This window comes from Anomaloglossus baeobatrachus, chromosome 6 (assembly GCF_048569485.1).
Source record: "Anomaloglossus baeobatrachus isolate aAnoBae1 chromosome 6, aAnoBae1.hap1, whole genome shotgun sequence".
NCBI classification, from domain to species: Eukaryota; Metazoa; Chordata; class Amphibia; order Anura; family Aromobatidae; genus Anomaloglossus; species Anomaloglossus baeobatrachus.
Genome location: NC_134358.1, coordinates 46,225,458 through 46,248,560, shown reverse-complemented (window position 1 = coordinate 46,248,560; position 23,103 = coordinate 46,225,458).

The following is a 23,103-nucleotide window of genomic DNA, read 5'->3' as shown; positions in this document are numbered from 1 at the left end:
TCAGGACCTACCAGGTCTAACCTGAACAACCCAGCTGAAGGACGGAGGATCGCACAGGTGCTCCAGGATCCAAGGTTCCGGTGAATCTCAGGAGCCAGCAGCGATACCAAACCCGGACTCATCCAGCACAGCAACGGTAACGCCACCAGTGGAGACAGCCCTCTACTCCTGAGGAATCACATACCTACCACCGGGGTTGTGCGAGGGCGCACAACCTCTTCAGGTGAGCAATTCCATAATATAAATTTAAATTCATTCCACGAGTGCTTCTCATATGCGCTACCCCTCTCTCTATTCAGGTCACAGAACATGACGTTCTTATTGAGCCTCATGAGCTAGGTTTATCCCTAACTTCGCCATGCCTGACCAATCACCTTAAGGGTAAAAAATCATTTGTGACCAAATCGACTTCAGAAGCGGAGACCACTTTCCAGGAAATTAAGCTAGCCCTCTGTAAACAGCTGGTCTTGGTGGTGTGGCGCCCCTGTGGCTTCTGGCCCCAAATGGTACTGCACTTCACCCAAGGTGCAGTATTCATCTCGGATATGGAGGAGGTCCTCACCGGTCACCACCACCAATACACTCATCCAACACATAAACACTGGAGCTCTTCCACTGGGACTGGGTTAGGGTAGGTGCGGGAGTGGCCATCACGAGGTATGGGACCTCTTGGCCACTAGTTCAGGAACCCAGGAGGTAGGGAACCAACAGGGGAAGTTAGGAGCCATCACTCACACAGTAGTTAGTTTCCAGCAGGTGCTACTGGCACCAGCGAGCAGTCGGCTCTGAGCCCAGCAAGCGTCAGGACGCACTGAATGGACTCAGGAACAAGCAAAGACACAGAGAGTTCGGGGCCCGTGTTCTGGAGCAGGAGGCTTGACTCGGTTTCTGAGGAAAGAAGGGGGATCCCAGGGTTCGTGGGGAGTGCAGAAGGCACCCGTGACCCGTTGCACGGCCCAGGAGCTTGGGTGGAGGGTAACTGTTGAAAGGAGATGCACAGAAGGAAAGACCGGCCTGGACCGCCGAAGTATCCGGGATCGGCTAAAGCCCTTCACAGCGCAGCCCAGCACTCCAATGGCAGTGTGTTCCAAATGAGTAAAAGAACTTGAACTGCACCATCTGTGTTGTCCCATCACTGCCAAGAGAAACGACATTAGTAAGGATGGCACCACCATAGGGTTAATAGGAAACGTGCCACCAGCCATAAGCACAGAAGCAAAAAACAGGATTTATAATGGGTATGTGAGGCACAGCTTCAGTAAATGTACCTGTCGCGGGCGGGGAGGACGCCGCCGCTGCGCTCGCTCGCTAACGCTAGGGTCCGGCGCTGCTGCGGCTGCTGCTGCTCGGTGGCTCGAGCGGTGGGCCGGATCCGGGGACTCGAGCGGCGCTCCTCGCCCGTGAGTGAAAGGGGGTGGTTGGTTTGGGGGATTTAGTCCGTGACGCCACCCACGGGTTGTGGTGAAGATGGGCACCACCGCTGCTGGTGACGGGGATCTATGGTGGGGAGCAGCTGGGATGTTGTTTTCCCCCTCCGTGGGTAGGGGTCGGTGGTCCCGGGGCCCGGTGGTGGGACGGGGAGGCAGGGTTGGTGAGGTGCAGGGTTGCAGGGACAGCGCGGCGCGGTGCCGGATGGCACGGGTGTACTCACTCAGTAAGAGATGCACAAAGTCCTCGGTAAACCAAACGGCTGAATGGACGGGTCCCGCAGCCGGCTGCAGTGTCTCTCCCCGGACAGGTGATAGCGGCTGTCTTTCCCTGCACCTTGATGTACTTGTTTGACTACGATGGATCCCCAACAGTAGTCCGCTCCCCAGTGTATGGATGCTGGAGGAGCCCGTTTGCCCGCAGGCGCTGGCCCTTGGGTCTCTAGCCTTAGGTGGTAGCTGTATACCCTCACGGTGTGGGCGGTTGCCTTCTATCGGGTCTTTGGCTGTTAGGAAACTCCTGGGGTTCCGGTCACACTCGGATTTGACTATTGTCGGCGGCTCCAAGCCTGGTCGGGGTAGATGGCCCTTCCTGTGTGTGCTGGCTTCACTTCGCTCCCCGGTCGGTACCGGCGGACCAACGCCCAACCCTGGTCCTACGGTTCCGCGTTGCATCACCACTCCTGCAGACGGCCACCACCGTTTGCCAACCTTGTTGTCAGTGCCTGGGCCACAAACCCAGACACTCTTCACTTGACTCCTCTCACTTTCGCCTCCAAACTCTGTCAGCTTTTCCCACCTCCAGGCCTGTGAACTCGGTGGGTGGGGCCAACCGCATGGCTCCGCCCCACCTGGTGTGCACATCAGACACTGGAGGGAGGCAACAAGGGTTTTGTGCTTGGCTAATGTTACTGTCTGGTGGGGGTGGGGGTGTGTGAGTGTTACCTGTGACGACCTGGCTAGTCCAGGGCGCCACATACCAATCTAAAAAAACCACAGAGTCCAAGCAGTCATATGCAAAACGTGAAAAAGTTTTTATTTGTACACACTTTAAAACACAATTAAAAAGGAGGAGACTCAAAAAAAGAGTAGCATGAATCAGAGGTGGTGTAACCGCCCACATGCCCCACGCGTTATGCCACCATGAGTGGCTTCCTCAGGGGTATACCTGAGAGGCTTCCTCAGGGGTATACCTGAGGTGGTGAAACCGCCCACATGCGTGGGGCGTGTGGGCGGTTACACCACCTCTGATTCATACTACTCTGGTAATTATCAGCAGGCTTTCTTTATTTTGCACCAAATATGACTGCAGGATTGTATTTTTCACTATGTATAGTGCAAACCAATGGTTTTTGTCAGCCTGTTCATGCTTTATATACTAACATCTGAGGTCTCATGGTGTATACATGCTGCATTATGGAGGGACTTTTCTTATTCTTTTTTTGAGTCTCCTCCTTTATAATTGTGTTTTAAAGTGTGTACAAATAAAACTTTTTCACGTTTTGCATATGACTGCTTGGACTCTGTGGTTTTTTAGATTGGTACATTTAGTGAAGCTGTGCCGCACCCATTATAAATCCTGTTTTTTGTCCCATCACTGCCGACACTCTCAACATCGCACCCCTGCGCCGTAGTCAACTACTACCATCATCTTCCTCCCTGGGGCCTGAGCTCTGCCTGTGGAGAGCTGTAGCATCCGAGCTGCGTTGTCATCCGCCCCAGAGAAGAAGTCCCGCAGCGGCGGCTAATATTGGCCGCGCACCACAGGTGGTGTCACAAACAACTACTGCCATGATCCCTGTTCCCGTCTTTTATTGACACCGCCAGGGTCACGGAACCAGGCAAGGCCACCGCAGCGACCCAGGAGCACCACTGCAGCCTGGTAACAAGTAGCTCCCAACCCCGTGGATGCGTCAGTGGCAACCGACTTCAATGAGAAATTTGTGATCCAGATGGACACAGGTTGGGAGCCGTATTATGTCAGGAAGTGAATGGAGAGGAACATCCAATACTGTACCTCAGTAGGAAACTCTAATTCTGTGAAAATACGGTAACTATTCCATTGTGAAGGAGTGCTTAGCCATTAAATGGGAGGTTGACAATTTAAGGCATTGCCTGTTAAGTGGGCTTTACACACTGCGATATCGGTCCCGATATCGCTAGTGTGGGTACCCGCCCCCATCTGTTGCGCGACACGGGCAAATCGCTGCCCGTGCCGCACAACATCGCCTAGACCCGTCACGCATACTTACCTGCCCGGCGACGTCGCTGTGACCGGCGAACCGCTTCCTTTCTAAGGGGGCGGTCCGTGCGGCGTCACAGCGACGTCACTGAGCGGCCACCCAATAGCAGCGGAGGGGCGGAGCTGAGCAGGACGTAACATCCCGCCCACCTCTTTCCTTCCGCATAGCAGCCGGGAGGCAGGTAAGGAGAGGTTCCTCGTTCCTGCGGTGTCACACGGAGCGATGTGTGCTGCCGCAGGAACGAGGAACAACCTCGCTACTGCTGCAGTAACGATTTTTGAGAATGGACCCCCATGTCACCGATGAGCGATTTTGCACATTTTTGCAACAATGCAAAATCGCTCATCAGTGTCACACGCAACGGCATCGCTAATGCGGCCGGATGTGCGTCACAAATTCCGTGACCCCAACGAGTTCGCATTAGTGATGTCGTAGCGTGTAAAGCCCCCTTTAGGCTGAAAATTCAATTTAGTGTGAAATCATGTGCCCCTGAGATGGATGAGTGAAAGGAAGGGGACAAATTCCGAGGTGAACAGGTGGTTTTTAGCGCTCCAGGACTTTAGCTTCCATGTAGAGCATAGGCTCAGGAAATTACACGGTAATGCTGCTGCTTTTTTGAAGATTCACTGCTGAATAACAGAAGGTGCAAAGCCCCCTGGTTGGGCAGAGTGGTGGGATATTTAATATTTTCACTGGTAAAATCCTGGAACAGAGATATGTTTCATGGGGGTTGATAGCCTCAGTGATATTAACCTTGAAGCAGGCTCCAGCATGTTAATGGGCCATAACAGGGTTCGGTTTTTATGAACAGTCAAAGAGATGGGTAGGATGCCTGTTCACATATCTCTACCCTAGGATGTGGTCATAGTTTCATAGTTTCATAGTTTCATAGTTTTTAAGGTTGAAGGGAGACTCTAAGTCCATCTAGTTCAACCCGTAGCCTAACATGTTGATCCAGAGGAAGGCAAAAAAACCCCAATGTGTCAAATAAGCTCCAATGGGGAAAAAAATTCCTTCCTGACTCCACATACGGCAATCAGACTAGTTCCCTGGATCAACACCCTGTCATAAAATCCAATATATATAACTGGTAATATTATATTTTTCAATTAATGCGATCAGGCTCTGCTTAAATTTTACTTGTGAATCCCTCAATACAACATCATACGGCAGAGAGCTCCATAGTCTCACTGCTCGTACAGTAAAGAATCCTCATCTGTGATTATGATTAAACATTCTTTCCTCAAGACGTAGCGGATGCCCCCGTGTTCCAGTCGCAGGCCTAGGTGTAAAGAGATCTTTGGAAAGGTCTCTGTACTGTCCCCTCATATATTTATACATTGTGATTAGATCCCCCTAAGCCTTTGTTTTTCCTAACTAACTAACCCCAAGTTTAATAACCTGTCTTGGTATTGCAGCCCCCCCATTCCTCTAATAATCTTGGTCGCTCTTCTATCTACCTGTAAGATTATGCTATTTATAACCTTCTATACTTTTGCTAACAAGAAATGCATCCATTCCTCTCTTAAATTCATTCAGTGAGTTGGCCATCACCACTTCCTCAGGAAGAGAGTTCCAGAGCCTCACTGCTCTTACCGTGAAGAACCCTCTTCTATGCTGATGTAGGAATTTTCTTTCCTCCAATCGAAAAGAATGCCCCCTTGTTCTTGTTATAGTCCTTGGTACAAACAGATCATGGGAGAGATCTCTATATGGCCCTCTGATATATTTGTACATATTTATTAGGTCTCCCCTAAGTCTTCTCTTTTCTAGAGTAAATAGACCTAATTTTGATAACCTTTCCGTGTATTGTAATGCACCCATTCCATTTATTATTTTAGTAGCCCGCCTCTGAACCCTTTCAAGTTCAGTAATGTCTTTCTTCAGCACCGGCGCCCAAAATTGCACACAATACTCCAAGTGTGGTCTGACTAGTGATTTGTACAGAGGGAGAATGATGTTTTCATCTCGTGCCCCCAGACCTCTTCTAATGCATCCCATCACCCTATTTGCTTTGGTGGCTGCTGCCTGACACTGGGCACTCCAATTTAGATTCTTATTCACTAAGATGCCTAAGTCTTTTTCCATGTCTGATTTCCCCAGCAGTTTCCCATTTAGTAAGTAATCGTAGCATCTGTTTCTCCTTCCCATGTGCATAACCTTACACTTATCTGTGTTAAACCTCATTTGCCATTTTTCAGCCCAATTCTCCAATTTACTCAAGTCCATCTGTAGTTGCAAACTGTCCTCCTTTGTGTTAACTACCTTACATAGTTTTGTATCATCTGCAAATACTGATATTTTACTCTGTAAACCATCCACCAGATCATTAATAAATATATTAAATAGTAGGGGGCCCAATACAGACCCCTGTGGCACCCCACTAGTAACCCTGGCCCAATCTGAGTATGCACCATTAATAACCACTCTTTGTTTTCTACCACTAAGCCAGCTACCTACCCATCTACACACATTTTCCCCGAGCCCAAGCTTTCTCATTTTACTTAGCAGTCTTTTATGTGGGACAGTGTCAAATGCTTTACCGAAGTCGAGATAAATGACATCCAATGATTCTCCTCGGTCCATGTGAGAGCTTACATCCTCATAGAAGCTGATCAGGTTAGTTTGACAGGAGCGATCCTTCATAAATCCATGTTGATATGGAGTTAAACAGTTATTAACATTGAGACATTCCATAATAGTATCCCTTAAAAACCCTTCAAACATTTTACCCACAACAGATGTTAAGCTTACCGGCCTATAGTTTCCAGGTTCCCTTTTGCACCCTTTTTTGAATATTGGTACCACATTTGCTAGCCGCTAATCCAGTGGTCCAAGGGGTAAAATGAAGCCCTGTGGATTCATTCAGGAACTGTGTGTATAGAAGCGTGTGTCGCGGCCGGAGGAGGGGACGCTGCGCTCTCCCACTGCTCGGGTCCGGCAGCTGCTGCTGCTGCTCGGTGGTGGCTCGAACAGTGGGCCGGATCCCGGGGACTCGAGCAGCGTTCCTCGCCTGTGAGTGGAAAGGGTGGGGATTGATTGTGGGTATTTGATATTGTCCGTGACGCCACCCACGGTTGTCGTGAGATTGGGGACACCACCGCTGCTCTGGACGGGGATCCCGGGAGCGATGACAGGGAGCAGCCTGGATGTTAGTTCTCCCCTCCGTGGGTAGGGGGTTGGTTGTCCCGGGTCCCCGGTGATGGGGTAGGGATGGATTGCAGGCGGGTTACGGGGCCTGGCGAGGTGCAGGGTCGCGGGGGCAGCGCTGTGCCGCACGGCACGGTGGTACTCACTCACCCAATGATGTACACAGAGTCTCCGGTAAAACAAACGTCTGGAAGGACGGGTCCCACAGACGGCAGCGGTGTTTCTCCTCCCGGCAGGTTGATGGTGACTGCCTTTCCCTGCACCTGTGAAGTGTGTACAGTTCCAATGGGTTCCCACCGGTAACCCGCTCACCAGCTTGGATGGGTGATTAAGGAGCCCCTTTTGCCTGCAGGCTCTGGCCCTGGGAACTTTAGCCTTGGCGGTGACTGTGTTTCCCTCTCTCAGTTGGACTGTTGCCTTCTGTCGGTACTTGGCTGCTGGGAAACCCAGGAGGTTCCCTTCGCTAACGGATTTGACAAATTCACGGCGACTCCTAGCCTTGTCGGGATCCGTAAGCCCCTGCCGGATGGTGCTGGCTTCTCTTTGCGTACCGGTCCGGTCCGGTACCGCCGGGCCACCGCCCGTCCACGGTCCTTACGGCTAGCTCCAATAGGCCTCTCCTGCAGACGGTCACCACCGTCTGCCAACCTTGCTGATCCGTCCGGGCCACACACCCGGACCACTTCTGTCTGCTCCTCTACCACTTTCCTTCCTCTCACTTTCACTTCCAAAACTCAACTCCCTACTTTTCCCGCCTCCAGGACTGTGAACTCCTCGGTGGGCGGGACCAACCGCCTGGCCCACCCCCTGGTGTGGACATCAGCCCCTGGAGGAAGGCAACAAGGGTTTTTGTCTGACTTCGGTGTGCCTGACCGGGAGTGTGGGGTGTGGAGGTGTAGTGCTTGTGACGTCCTGGCTTGCCCAGGGCGCCACACATGCATATCTCTACCAGAGAGCTCGTGCTAAAAGAGTCCTATATTCACCTGGGAGGGCAGATCCTGCAGCAATATATGGACTGCTAAGTTTTGTTTCTTCCTTTATATCGAACAAAGGCTAAATTTGTTATTTTTTTACTAGTGGTTTATGAAACCTAAATAAACTAGCTAAACTTTAAATGAAAACCATTCTGGTGATCACCTCGCCCTGCAACCGATCAAGCTGAGCCTCCACAGTCCCGAACAATGCAATTGTGGGGAGCGGATGAGTTGACAATGCAGCCAGGGGTGTAATAAAAGTCCTTTGTCTGCCATGTTAGTATTCCTATGAAGCCCTACCACGGAGCACATATGAGAACGATGACAGGATAACAAAGAAGAATTCCAGAAATAAAATGATCATTCTTTCAAGACACTTAATAAAACAGAAAAAATAAAAAAAAGTTTTAAAAATAAGCATAAAATGTAAAATTTCTTAAAAGAAAAAAACATTAAGAAATATATCTATTTGAAGAGGCTGTCCAGGCATATAGTATTCATGACATAATAACAGGTAGGTCATCAATAGCAGATCGGAAGAGTCCAACAACTGGATCCCCACCAATCAGCTGTTTTTTGCTCCGGTGGTGGTCAGCGGTAAACAGACAAGTGCACGGAGTCAGACCCCAAGTCTGACTCAGCGGTAAGCCCAGGTCCAGTCAAGGTGTGGCAGCATTCGCCAGTACTGAAGCACAGCTCCGATTCTCCTGAAGACTAGCAGTGCTGCGGTAGCCGACAACGGCTAGCAAAGACCGCTATACTGTGAACAGAGCAGTGCTGTACAAATTGTTCAAATCCGATCAACCCTGGAGCAAAAATAGCCGATCGTTGTGTGCGCCAGATATCAGTGTCCACCGATTTGCTTTTGTCCTATCCATGGACAGGTCATTCCAATTGCAAATATTATTTTTAGCCCCAAATGCAAAAATGTAAGTTCTTTAAAAAAAGAAACTTTTAGCAGATACGATCCCAGTAGGTATTTTTTATGCAGTCTTTTACATACAAAGGATTCAGAAAGATAGTACTGTGGAAGAGAGCGCAATAGGGTTTTATCCGGTAAGGATATCAGACACAAAGGGATTACGGTACACTCACCTTTTCAGGTTGTGAAAGTGTCGCGGGCGGAGGAGGGGACACTGCGCTCACCCACTGCTCGGGTCCGGCTGCTGCTGCTGCTCGGTGGTGGCTCGAGCGGTGGGCCAGATCCCGGGGACTCGAGCGGCGCTCCTCGACCGTGAGTGAAAAGGGGAATGGTTGTGGGGATTTATTGTCCGTGACGCCACCCACGGTTGTGGTGAGGTTGTGACACCACCGCTGCTCTGGACGGGGATCCCGGGAGCGATGACAGGGAGCTTGGATGTTGTTTCTCCCCTCCGTGGGTAGGGGGGTTGGTTGTCCTGGGGCCCGGTGAGGGAGGAATGGCAGGTGGGTTACGGGGTGAGGTGCAGGGTCGCGGGGGCAGTGCGGTGCCGCACGGAACAGTGGTACTCACTCAGCCAATGATGAACACAAAGTCTCCGGTAAAACAAACGGCTGGATGGACGGGTCCCACAGACGGCTGCGGTGGTTCTTCTCCCGGTAGGTTGGCGGTGACTGCCTTTCCCTGCACCTGTGTTGTGTTCTCGGTTCTGGTGGCTTCCCACCGGTAACCCGCTCCCCAGCTTGGATGGAGGCTGAGGGAGCCCCTTTTGCCCGCAGGCTCTCGCCCTGGGAACTGTAGCCTTGGCGGTGACTGTATTTCCCTTCACGGTTTGAGCTGTTGCCTTCAATCGAGTCTTGACTGCTGGGAAACCCCGGAGGTTCCCTTCGCTAACGGATTTGAACGGTTTTACGGCGACTCCAAGCCTGGTCGGGGTTTCGTAGGCCCTGCCGAATGGTGCTGGCTTCTCTTCGCTCCCCGATCCGGTACCGCCGGGCCACCGCCCGTACCCGGTCCTTACGGTTCACGTCAATTAGCCCCTCCTGCAGACGGTCACCACCGTCTGCCAACCTTGCTGTATGTGTCCGGGCCACGCACCCGGACACGGTCAGTCTCCTCTACTGCCACTTCACTCTTCACTTCCCTAACTCATCTGACTTCCTTTTCCCGCCTCCAGGACTGTGAACTCCTCGGTGGGTGGGGCCAACCGCCTGGCTCCATCCCCTGGTGTGGACATCAGCCCCTGGAGGGAGGCAACAAGGATTTTTGTCTGACTTCGGTGTGCCTAGCCGGGGTGTGGGGTGTGTTGTTGTAGTACCTGTAACGACCTGGCTTGTCCAGGGCGCCACAAAAGTCACAAACCTATGAAGCACATTCAGTAGTGGTATCAGCAGCAGCCCCGAGGTATACAGTATGTGTCGCGGGCGGGGAGGGGACGCTGCGCTCACCCACTGCACGGGTACGGCTGCTGCTGCTGCTGCTCGGTCGGTGGCTCGAGCGGTGGGCCGGATCCCGGGGACTCGAGCGGCGTTCCTCACCCGTGAGTGAAAGGGGGTGGTTTGGGTTTAGGGATATTGTCCGTGACGCCACCCACGGTTGTGGTGAGGTTGTGACACCACCGCTGCTCTGGACGGGGATCCCGGGAGCGGTGACAGGGAGCAGCTTGAATGTTGGTTCTCCCCTCCGTGGGTAGGGGGTTGGTTGTCCTGGGGCCCGGTGATGGGGTAGGGATGGATGGCAGGCAGGTTGTGGGGCCTGGTGAGGTGCAGGGTCGCAGGGGCAGCGCTGTGCCGCACGGCACGGAGGTACTCACTCAGCCCAATGATGATGACACAGTTCACGGTAAAACAAGCGGCTGGATGGACGGGTCCCTCGGACGGCTGCGGTGATGTTGTTCCCTGCAGGTTAGTGGTGACTGTCTCTCCCTGCACCTATGTTCTATGTTGATTCCGATGGGTTCCCACCGGTAACCCGCTCCCCGACCTGGATGTGGGCCGGAGGAGCCCCTTTTGCCCGCAGGCGCTGGCCCTGGGAAACGGTTGCCCTTGGCGGTGGCGGTGTCTCCCCTTCACGGTTGGACGGTTGCCTTCTGTCGGGACTTGACTGTTTGGAAACCCGGAGGTCCCCTTCACTAACGGATTCGGCAACTTCACGGCGACTCCTAGCCTTGCCGGGGTCCGAAAAGCCCCTGCCAATAGTGCTGGCTTCTCCTTGTGTACCGGTCCGGTACCGCCGGGCCACGGCCCGTCCACGGTCCTTACGGCAAACTCCGATAGGCCACTCCTGCAGACGGTCACCACCATCTGCCAACCTTGCTGCTCTGTCCGGGCCACACACCCGGACCAACTTCAGGCTCTTTAGCTGTCACTTTACTCTTTCCACTTTCACTGTCAAAACTGAACTCTTTCCTCTCCAAACTCTATCTCTCTACTTCACCTCCTTCCACTTCCTCCTCCAAAACTAGACTGCCTGTCTTTCCCGCCTCCAGGACTGTGAACTCCTCGGTGGGCGGAGACCAACCGCCTGGCTCCACCCCCTGGTGTGGACATCAGCCCCTGGAGGAAGGCAACAAGGGTTTTGTGTCTGACCTTGATGTGCCTGCAGGGAGTGTGGGGTGTGTAGGTGTTGTGCTCTGTGGCCCCTGGCTTGTCCAGGGCGACACATTCCCCCTTAGCAAAATGCAGACCGTCCTCGGGCTGCCCGTCCATCACCGGTTTTATTTTTCTTTTTAACTATAAAAATAGAAAAACGGTAACACACAATACAATTAAAATAACATCTTCCCACATCGGGAGGTACTCTTACTTAAACGTTACGGTAAACGGTTAAGGCTTCCGCTCTCTCCCACCCAAGCAACCTGGCCCTGATGCTGCCCCTAAGCAACAGGCAGCACCCCTTGACCCCAGTCCTGCACAAATTGCCCGAGCGGGTTCTGTCCTTTCCAGGGGACCCACGTCCATGGGGAACCCCTGAAACCACCAGAGGATTGCCACCGGTTCCTGTGGTGGCTGGGCCCCAGCCTACTCCACTGCGGGCCCTTCCTCCAATCTGCCTCTCTGGAGGCGGTAACGGTGGAGCTGCAACAACCATTTTTATTTACAGGCCACAAGTTTGTGGTTGCCTTGCAAGTTCTCAGGCATGTTCATAGAAGTTGCTATGTGAATTTGTAAAGGGGGTCCCAACGGGGACCAGTTGCCGGCTACGACCGGTTTCAATCAGCAGTAAATCAGGTAACTTTCCAGCAATTATTAATTTTCATTTTCCTCCGGGGTCCGGTGTCAGTGGTGACAGGCAGCGGGGGAGAGGGAACAATCAGTCTCTCTTCCCTGTTATCGTGTGGGGCAGGCGGAGGCATAGGGGAGCTGGGCACAGGTTCATCCCTGGGCACTGGCACTGGCTCTGGCTCACGGTTGACCACCTCCATCACTTCTTCATCCACGGGTTGTGGGAACAGTATCACTGGAAGAATCACCGCGCCGTTCTGTGTAGGCCAGTCCACTGGGAAGTCACCCATCACAGTGTGGATTACCTCTTTTGCCTTCTCCACTGGTGGAGGAACCGGAACTTCAGCCGTTGCCCTCAATGCTGGTGGGCACCTTTTTAGATGGTCCCGGGAAACCGTGGCCAAAGTGCCCCCTTGGTCACGACTGATCTGGTAGGCCTTCCCATCTTCCCATCCTGTGGGCTGTATGACGTATGGGGTTTGTTCCCATTGATCATCCAGCTTGTGGGTTCTCCTCTTCCGCTTCAGCACTACATGTCCAGGCTGGAAAGGGCCAGCAGACGCCTTCTGGTTGAAGCGCTGCTCTTGCTGTTCCCGACTCCGACTCAAGTTCTTCTCGACATATTCTTGAATCTGTCGGTATTGCACCCTCCGCCGAGTTTCTCATTCAGCTGTCGAAGGGAGTGCTTCTGGGGCCTCCAATCCCATGTCCAGATCCACCGGTAGCCGACCGGGGCGAACCCTCATCAGGTATGCTGGGGTGCACTTCGTTGAGCTGGAAGGGATATTGTTGTACATATCGACCAAGTCGGGTAGCTTCTCCGGCCACAGGTTCCGCTCTTCCAGCGGCAACGTCTTGAGGAGGCTCAGGACCAAGTGGTTCATCTTCTCACACATGCTATTGGTCTGGGCATGGTAAGGGGTGGTCCGGATCTTCTTGCAGCCGTACAACTGGCAAAACACATGGAACACCTCCGCTTCAAAGGCCGGGCCTTGGTCAGTAAGCACCTTCTCAGGGTATCAATGTGGTCAGCAGAAATAAGCCTGGAACGCTCTAGCGGCAGTACGACCAGTTAGGTCTTTGACTGGGACAACCACCATGAACCTTGAATAGTGGTCTACTATGGTTAGAGCGTAGGTGTACCCACTTCGGCTGGGGGTGAGCTTTACATGGTCCAGGGCGACCAGCTCCAGCGGTTGATGTGTAAGGATCGGGTGTAGGGGCGCCTTCTGGCTGGCCTCGTCCTTCCTTCTCAGCGTGCAAGGACCGCACTCTCGGCACCAGGCCTCTACAGATTCCCGCATCCCACTCCAATAGAACCGCTCCCTCAACAGCATCTCCAGCTTCTTCCATCCGAAGTGTCCGGCACCATCATGGTACGCTTGTAGAACGGTGGGCACATTAGCTTGGGGAATCACCAACTGGCGGATTTTCTCATGAGTCTTCGGGTTAATCAGCTCACGGTACAACTTCCCCTGGTGTAGATACAACCAGGTCCGTTCTCGCCACAGGCGCTGGGCTTCAGCCGGGGCGGCAGGGTCTATTCCAGCAGCACCTTGCTCCACCAGTATCTTAACTAGGCGGACAGCGGGCGCCTGGTTTTGAGCTTCCTGCCACTCCTGACTGGGCAGCGGGTCCAGATTCGCCCGTTGCTGGTGGACATGCACCTTCTCAGTTGGTGGCTGGTGAAATGCAGGCAACTCGATCTCCTCGAGGTCGTCATCCTCGCACCCTTCTTCTGACAAGTGGGGCATCTGAGAGAGTGCATCAGCATTAACGTTGGCACGACCGGCCCTGTATTTGATGGTGAAATCGTAGTTGGCTAGCCTGGCCACCCACCGCTGTTCCAACGCGCCCAACTTGGCCGTGTCCAGGTGGGTCAGCGGATTATTATCCGTGAAAGCGGTGAACTTTGCTGCGGCCATGTAATGGCGGAACCGCTCGGTGATAGCCCACACCAGCGCCAGGAGCTCGAGCTTGAAAGAGCTGTAGTTCTCAGGATTCCTTTCAGTCGGTCGGAGCTTTCGGCTAGCATAAGCAATCACCTTTTCCTTCCCATCTTGGACCTGGGACAAGACTGCCCCCAAGCCCACATTGCTGGCATCGGTGTAGAGGATGAATGGGTTGCTGTAATCGGGATACGCCAGGATCTCCTCTCCGGTCAAGGTCGCCTTCAGTTGACGGAAGGATTCCTCATGCCTCTCTTCCCACACCAGTGGGGCTCCGATGGGTCTACCACCTTTGGTCTGTCCCACGAGGAGGTCTTGCATAGGGGCAGCCATCTTCGTGTACCCCTTGATGAAGCGCCGGTAGTACCCCACCAGACCCAGAAACTGACTTACTTCCCTCACTGTGGTTGGTCTCGGCTAGTCTTGGATGGCAGTGATCTTCTCGGGGTCGGGGGCGACACCTTCTGCACGCACCACATGCCCCAGGTACTGCACTCTGGGTTTCAGCAGGTGACACTTGGAGGGCTTCAACTTCATCCCGTATTTGGCAAGGGACGCGAACACTTCGGCCAGGTGCTCCAGGTGGGCTTCATACGTCTGGGAGTACACAATCACATCATCCAGGTATAACAGGACGGTCTCGAAGTTTAGATGCCACAGACAGCACTCCATCAGCCGTTGGAAGGTTCCAGGGGCGTTGCACAGCCCGAACGGCATACTATTGAATTCACAGAGCCCCATTGGGGTGGTGAAGGCAGTTTTCTCCCGGTCCTCCGGTGCCACAGCCACTTGCCAGTACCCGCTGGTGAGGTCAAGGGTGGAGAAGTAATTTGCAGTTCTCAGTGCGGCCAAAGACTCTTTAATACGGGGCAGTGGGTAAGCATCTTTATGCGTTATCTGGTTAATCTTCCGGTAATCCACACACATCCGCATGGTTCCGTCCTTCTTCTTAACCAGTACCAACGGGGCGGCCCAGGGACTACAGCTGTCCCTGATGACCCCTGCCTCCTTCATGTTCCTCAACATGTCCTTGGCACATTGGTAGTGTGCAGGGGGAATAGGCCTGTACCTCTCTTTGATAGGGAGGTGTTCACCGGTGGGAATATGGTGTTGGACCCCTTTAACCTGCCCAAAGTCTAGGGGATGTTTGCTAAAAACTTGCTCATACTCCCGTACCACCCGGTATACCCCTTCTTTGTGATGTGTAGGGGTATTGTCAGTGCCTACATGTAGCTGTTGGTGCCACTCATCTAACTCCCCTTGGGGCAGGTGAGTGCTGGCAGTCGGTGGTGAGGTTGGGGGAACTGCCTCGCGGATGGTGTGGGGATCCAGAGTGAGCAACTTGGCAAGTGTAGCATACCGGGGAAGCCTGACTTCTTCCTCCCCGCAGTTCAGCACCCTCACAGGCACTCTCCCCTTCTTTATATCTACCACCCCTCGGGCGGCCATTACTGTGGGCCAGTGCTCGGAGGGCATGGGCTCTATCATGGAAGGGTAGTCACGTCCCTGGGGCACTACTGCTGCCCTACACCAAATCATCATCTCGCTCCTAGGGGGTACAATCAACGGCGCAACATCCATCACTCTCACCCCACCAATCTCTCCTCCTGTCGAGTTCACATGCTGGCGGTACATCAAGGCTCGGATCTCACGCTGCACAGCTCTCTGTCGACTCCCCGCCGCCGTGGCAGCCAGCTGCTGCAGTAGGGTCAGCACATCATTCTTACAGTGCTCCATCACATTGGTTCCTAGCACTATCTTCGGGTTATGATCACTGGGTTCATTCATTATCACAATCATACCCTGGTGTTGCAGTTCAGCTCGCCCCACAGTCATGGACACTTGTTTGTATCCCACTTGGGTCAATAGGAGTCCATCAGCAGCAATCAGTGTTATACTAGCATCTGGGGGAGCCAGCTCGTCTTTCCCCCAATACCGTTGATACAGTGTGTATGGTATAGTGGTTACCTGTGATCCAGTGTCCAGGAGAGCCATCACCGGTATGCCATCCACAGCCACGGGAATGATAGGCCGGGCCCCGATGTACTGGTCCCGCCAGTCTGGGGGGCCATGGGGTTCTACTCCTGAGGATTAGCCCGTGGCCCCAGGGGTTGCTCGTTTAACGGACACCGTCGGGAGTAGTGGCCGGGTTTGCTGCACCTGTAACAAATCGGGGGTCCATACCGTGAGTCATTGGTTCTTCCCCGCTGCATCCAGGGGACGTCCTCAGGACGGTCGGCGAGCTGTATCTTTGCCGGAGGCTGGGATCTGGTCTGAGGCTGGAGTGCGGCGAGGATCTTGGCGAGGTCTCCATCCATGCGGCGGACCTGAGCAGCCAGTTCTTCCATCGTGCTGCTTGGAGCTGTAGGTACGGGAGATGCTGGTAGGGCAGGGGCCACCACGGCGGGGGCCGTCTCAACTGGCCACGGGGCTGGTTCCAAGACTTCCGAAGCTGGGGGTTGCAGAGCTTTAATGGCCTGTTCCTTTAACACAGCAAAGTCCACATCAGGGTGTTCTAGGGCCCACAGCCGGAGTTGTCCTCGGAGGACCTCATCCCCTGCACAAATTGCTCTACTAACATTTTGTTGCTGTCCGCCTCATTGATGGTGTCCACCCGCTTCAGTGTGCGTAGGGCGGTTTGCAGACGTAAAGCGTAGTCCCGAATGCTGTCCACAGGCTGTTGCCGACATTGGTAAAACTGCATCCTCAGCTCGGCTTCGGTACAGGTCTCAAAGGCAGTCTGTAGTTTCTCAAAGATGGTGGCTACAGAGAACCGGTCCCCCTCGGCCCAGGTCTTCGCCTCCTGCTCAGCCGCGCCGGTTAGCTGCCCCAGCACTACCGCTGCACGTTGCTTATCAGTCAGGGGGTACAATTCTAGGAGTGGGCTAAGCTTCTTCCGGAAGACCTGTAACGCATCAGGTTTCCCGTCGTACTGCGGCAGCCAGGTAGCTCCGGGCACATAGGGCAAGGAGAACGGCATCACCTGAGCGAGAGCTGGGACCGCGGCACCCCCCGCCAGCGCGGCCGGGACCTGGGCAGGCCCATTCCCATCCACGGGTGCCACTGCGGCTGCGACCGCCGCTCCTCCAGCAGCTCCGTCGGGCGCAGACATCTTGTTTCCGTCCCCCTTAGCCTCTATCCGGCTCCTCCTCTATCGGGGCGGGGTTTTGGCCTTCGCGCCTCCACTACTCGAGGAGACGCTCGAGCGGGAACTTTTCGCGCCAAAGATGGCGGCTTCTGAAATTTTCTGGCCGGACACCTCCGACGGTAACAAGGCGCACCTCTACCAGACGGCAGAGCGGTAAGATCCTGTTCGTGACGCCAAGTTGTTGCGGGCGGGGAGGGGACGCTCACCCACTGCTCGGGTCCGGCTGCTGCTGCTGCTGCTCGGTCGGTGGCTCAAGCGGTGGGCCGGATCCCGGGGACTCGAGCGGCGTTCCTCGCCCGTGAGTGAAAGGGGGTGGTTTGGGTTTAGGGATATTGTCCGTGACGCCACCCACGGTTGTGGTGAGGTTGTGACACCACCGCTGCTCTGGACGGGGATCCCTGGAGCGGTGACAGGGAGCAGCTTGAATGTTGGTTCTCCCCTCCGTGGGTAGGGGGTTGGTTGTCCCGGGGCCCGGTGATGGGGTAGGGATGGATGGCAGGCAGGTTGCGGGGCCTGGTGAGGTGCAGGGTCGCAGGGGCAGCACGAAGGTACTCACTCAGCCCAATGATGATGACACAGTTCACGGTAAAACAAGTGGCTGGATGGACGGGTCCCTCGGACGGCTGCGGTGTTGTTGTTCCCTGCAGGTTAGTGGTGACTGTCTCTCCCTGCACCTATGTTCTATGTTGATTCCGATGGGTTCTCACCGGTAACCCGCTCCCTGACCTGGATGTGGGCCGGAGGAGCCCCTTTTGCCCGCAGGCGCTGGCCCTGGGAAACGGTTGCCCTTGGCGGTGGCGGTGTCTCCCCTTCACGGTTGGACGGTTGGACGGCGACTCCTAGCCTTGCCGGGGTCCGAAAAGCCCCTGCCAATAGTGCTGGCTTCTCCTTGTGTACCGGTCCGGTACCGCCGGGCCACCGCCCGTCCACGGTCCTTACGGCAAACTCCGATAGGCCACTCCTGCAGACGGTCACCACCATCTGCCAACCTTGCTGCTCTGTCCGGGCCACACACCCGGACCAACTTCAGGCTCTTTAGCTGTCACTTTACTCTTTCCACTTTCACTGTCAAAACTGAACTCTTTCCTCTCCAAACTCTATCTCTCTACTTCACCTCCTTCCACTTCCTCCTCCAAAACTAGACTGCCTGTCTTTCCCGCCTCCAGGACTGTGAACTCCTCGGTGGGCGGAGACCAACCGCCTGGCTCCACCCCCTGGTGTGGACATCAGCCCCTGGAGGAAGGCAAATAGGGTTTTGTGTCTGACCTTCATGTGCCTGCAGGGAGTGTGGGGTGTGTAGGTGTTGTGCTCTGTGGCCCCTGGCTTGTGCAGGGCGACACATATGTAGTATAATGTAGGTGGAAATCGGGTATATACCGCGCTGATACTCAATAGTATATTAATATGATTCCTTTATTGTTCGTACAGGTCTACACGTTTCAGAAACAACCGTCTCCTTCCTCAGGACATCAAGGGAACAATACAATTGAGTAATATACTACTGAGTATCAGCGTGGTATATACCCGATTTCCACCTACGTTATACTACATACAAAGGATCGTCCTAAGTGAACAGTGCCCAAATTTACAATTTTTACTTCCAAAATTTAAATCATATTCTCTATTACTTTCATAACTCTAATTTTTCCTTTGTTTTTGTTGTAGTTCTGAGTCTGCTCTCTACGTTGACCATATATATATATATATATATATATATATATATATATATTCTCACTTTGCTCCCCAAAAGACAAGTATAAAGTAAACGTGATCTGCTTTAGTCATTACTAAAACTTTGCAGTTCTCCGATTCTCGGGTGGATTGTTTTGGAACTCAAACATCTCAAAGAAACATCAAAAGGAAGAAAGCTCCTGTGTCAAGACGCAAGACTTCTAGGGACCTTTGCGAGAAATGTGATCTGCTGCAGCCGCGTCCTGCAGAGTCCTCCTCCATGCACCCACAATAATGAAACTCTAGATGAGTGTCTCATCTTCTACATTTAAATTCTCGATTCACAAGATGCTTCTTCTCCTCTGGTATTTTCCATCATATTCCTTCAACTTGTGAATATTTTCTTGAAAAAGAAAACATTTTTTTTTTTTAAAGTTGGCTTCATGATATTTCATGATTTGAGGGGGTGAATAAAATTTTCAGGGATTAAGTCACACAGTGACCATAGCACATTTCTGCTTCTGGTGACGGATTTATGTATATTCCTCAGAATTGGGGTTAATGAACACCCCACTTCAGAGTGGTGGACTGTGACTGTCACGCTCCTGACCCTAAACACACTAATAGTGTTATAGAGTGTAATGTGAATAATGTCCTATGTCTTTTATGAGTTTTAATGTACTGTAATTTGTTCCTGTGTATTGTATTGTGATGTAGTGTGATAAGTATTGGTAATGTGATGTTTGTAATGTTTATATTGCAACAGACAGCAGGGTAAGCAACAGTTAAGTGTTGGGACTAGCCCACCATGGGAGGGGTCAAGTGAATGTGATGGTTCATTCTGGTGAAGACCTAGAGAGCAAAAGTGACAGAAGTAAAGTCAGTGAGTCATGAAGGTCACATACAGTGGGTGTTTTGTGGCAACAAAGGAGAGAAGACGGAAGGCAAGATAGCGTGAACCTCGAAGTGTTAACAGAGTCACAAAGTCTGAACAACATTGAAACAAAAGACTGCTCTTCGAACGAAGTGACCCCAACACAATAGGAGCCAGAGGACAATTCTAGTGGACAGGCCCCATAACCATCAAGGTATTGGGTTAATCTTAACTGGGTTGTGAACATAGTGGATGACTTAAGTTGTTTCCTGATAGACGTCCGGAAGTGCAAAGCTTTACTCCGATCATGATGGGACTCTTAGGCTGCTTTCACACATCCGGTTTTTCCTGTGCGGCACAATCCGTCGCTTTGCAGAAAAACCGCAACCGGGTTTTTTTGCCGCCGGTTGCGGGTTTTTTTGCATAGACTTACATTAGTGCCGTATTGTGCCGCATGGGCTTGCATTCAGTCCGGATTTTGACGCATGCGGCAGATTTAGGTAATGTGGCGGCTGGATTGAACGTTGCCTGGCCCGTTTTTTTGTCTGGCAAAAAAAACGAATCGCGCCGCATCCGGCCGATGCGGCGCAATGTGCAATGCATGCCTATGGACGCCGCATGCAGCGTCCTGTAGCAAACACCGCATCCGGCCGTCGCATGCGGTTTTTTCCACTGCGCATGCTCAGTAGCCTGCCGCAAGCGGCAAAAACCGGACGGGCCGCATGTCAAAAACTTATGCAAAGGATGCGGTATTGTCACCGCATCCGTTGCATAGGTTTTAAAGCCGGATTGGCCGGCACTGCTAAAACCGGAGGTGTGAAAGCAGCCTTAAGGAAACTGGACGTGTGACTTCAAGAAGGGAAGATGACCTTCATAATCTGTACTGTAACACTGGACTGGGTTGTGCTGGGACTCACAGGACCATAAAGATCTGAAGCAATCCAGTGGGAACTTACACTACTGTATGTCTGAACCTGCCTTGCAAAATTGTAACATGCTGGCAGATATGTGTGCTGTATCTGGAGTGTGAAGTTGTTGCAAAGAATGAACAAATGAGCAAAGAGTTGATTGAAAAGAATCGTTGTTCTCCTTGCAAGAATGAGTCGTCATCCAGTTGTGGCCAGCGGCAATATAAGGTTCACAGCCCACACAACACAAGTCCACACACCCAGCAAGGACCAGTCCTTTCATGTAGCATGCCAGAGCATCCAAAGTCAATCCCTTCCCCCTGAATACTGCCTCGCACCACTCTATATTTCCACGGATTTTTCACCCTGAGTGGGTGCCAACAAGTTGCTATTGCAGCCAAACGACTGCTGGAAGCCCCCATGGCTACCATGTTGGTATTCCTGTGAACACGGGTGGACTGGCAATCAGGCATATCTTCCAATGTCAGATGGGCCGTACTGTTAGCTACACTACACATTTTTCCTGTGTCTTTATGGCTCAGGCTGCAGCGCTCTCACAACTGATGCAGGTCCTCTCTCAGGAGGTCATGGACATGCGCTTTCAAGTTGTGCAGCAACTGCAACATATTGCTGAGTTTCTGGTCTCGGTGCATGCCCAGGCAAAACCAGAACCCAAACTAGCCCTCCCAGAAAGTTTTCTGGTGGGAGGGATAAGTTCACCACCTTCAGGGAAGCTTGTAAGTCATACTTCAAGCTCCACCCTGGTTCTTCGGGGAGTGAGGAACAGCGAGTAGGGATTGTTGTCTCTCTGTTATGGGGAAATCTCCAGTCCTGGGCCTCTCTGTGCTATCTGACTCTCAGTCATGTCAGTCGGTGTACAAATTACTTTGGCTCTCATATACGGTGACCCTATGGTGTCACGCTCGCGGAGTCTAATCTCCAAAAGCTCTAGCAGGGGGTGTAGCTAGTGGAGGAGTATTGCTCAGAGTTCTGGAGATTGGCAACTGATAATTAATAGAGTGACCTGCACTTAGGAGTAATTTCTGTCAGGGTTTGTCAAGTAGGCTTAGGGACTCTCTGGTACAATATGTCGCACCAGAGTTGCTGGAGGCCACCATTATCCTCGCTATCAGAGTGGATCGACACCTCAGGGAGAGATCCTCTAAGACCCTGTCCCCTGTCATTCTCCCAAGCAGCAGTTCCCAGTGGTGCAAGCCAACGAACAAATGCACTTGGGGGAGCCTCCTCTCAGATGGAATCGCTTGCGGTTCATCATGGGTCTGGGTCTTGTTTTTACTATGAAGTTAAGGGTCATTGCATTGGGGGCCTGTCCTTTAATACCTAAGCAGAGTCAGTCTTGTAATAAGACAAGTCCTCCTGGTTGCATAGAGGGAAGCAACCAGGCAGTGTTTATTTCCTCCATTTACACGTCCCAGTTCACCATAACAGCAGAGGTGGTTATTGATGGAAAAACTGATATGATCTCTGTGCTGGTGGACAGCGGAGCCCATGCTAATTTGGTGGATTCTTGCATTGCTCAAGCTTGGGGTCTGACTCATTGCACTGACAAGATCCATTCCCATCCAGGTTTTCAACTCAGCTCCTATCAGCCAGAGAGAGACACCCATGACGTTGTCCACAAGTCCTTGCTTTGTAAATGTGTTGTGTCTTTATTTGGTAACCGGAAGGGGATGTTCACATTTCAGGTGAACGATATTACTAGTCTTGAGAGTTTGGAGTACTCCCGTTAAGAGAGGTGTACTGTCATGGTTGTCTCTGTATTTTGGAGACTAGTGACGGGCTCAGGGTTGGGATCCCTTATTTCCCTCTTGGACTATACATTTAAATGTTGTTTCATTTCTTTTGGTGCGCTAACACTTAATCTCAGTTTTGCTGCTAGCAGCTTCCCAGCAGTACAAGAAAGCTGCAGTTCCTGTGTAGCCACCACCCATTGTATTTAAGTAGCAAGGTTCCCCAGCAATCTTTGCTGATTATACAAAACCATTTGAATTCTGGCCGCCTTGGTGGAAGTAGCTGCTGTGGATTTGTCCTGAAGTCGTATTTTCTCCATGTTGCCTGCTTTTTCCCTGTTTGTCTCACCTACCCTCGAGTTGTATTAGTGCAGCGTTGAGTCTAATGAACCTTACCTTCCCACTCACTAAGTGGGCAGGACTACAGTAGAGACTTTTCAGGGCTTCTGGTTCCTGCTCGGCGACAGGTGAGGAACCTGTTTAGGGTCTGGCTAGGAGTGCAGGGTACAGCGGCAGGTAAGGGCAGGATGTGTCCCATCTACCCTCTCACTAATTCCAGGGCCCACTGTTGGTATTGTATTCCTAGTGTCCCCCTTGTTTGTGATGTTGTTGTGGAGTGTCTTTGTTGTGCATCAGACATCTGTTGATCTGATCGTGCGTGCAATGTCTAAAAGCATGACATATATAGAAACACAGAGTTATATGAGATCGATAGTTTTCAAATCCACTCATCTGGGTTTAGAAAAAAAACGTGTGAGTTCCTGTGGACTATGGGCTCCCGTTGGCCAAAAGGTTTTGTTGAACTGAACTCTTTGTTCTAGGGTTCCAACCGAGTGGGATTAGGGTCATGATGGCCAACTTCAGA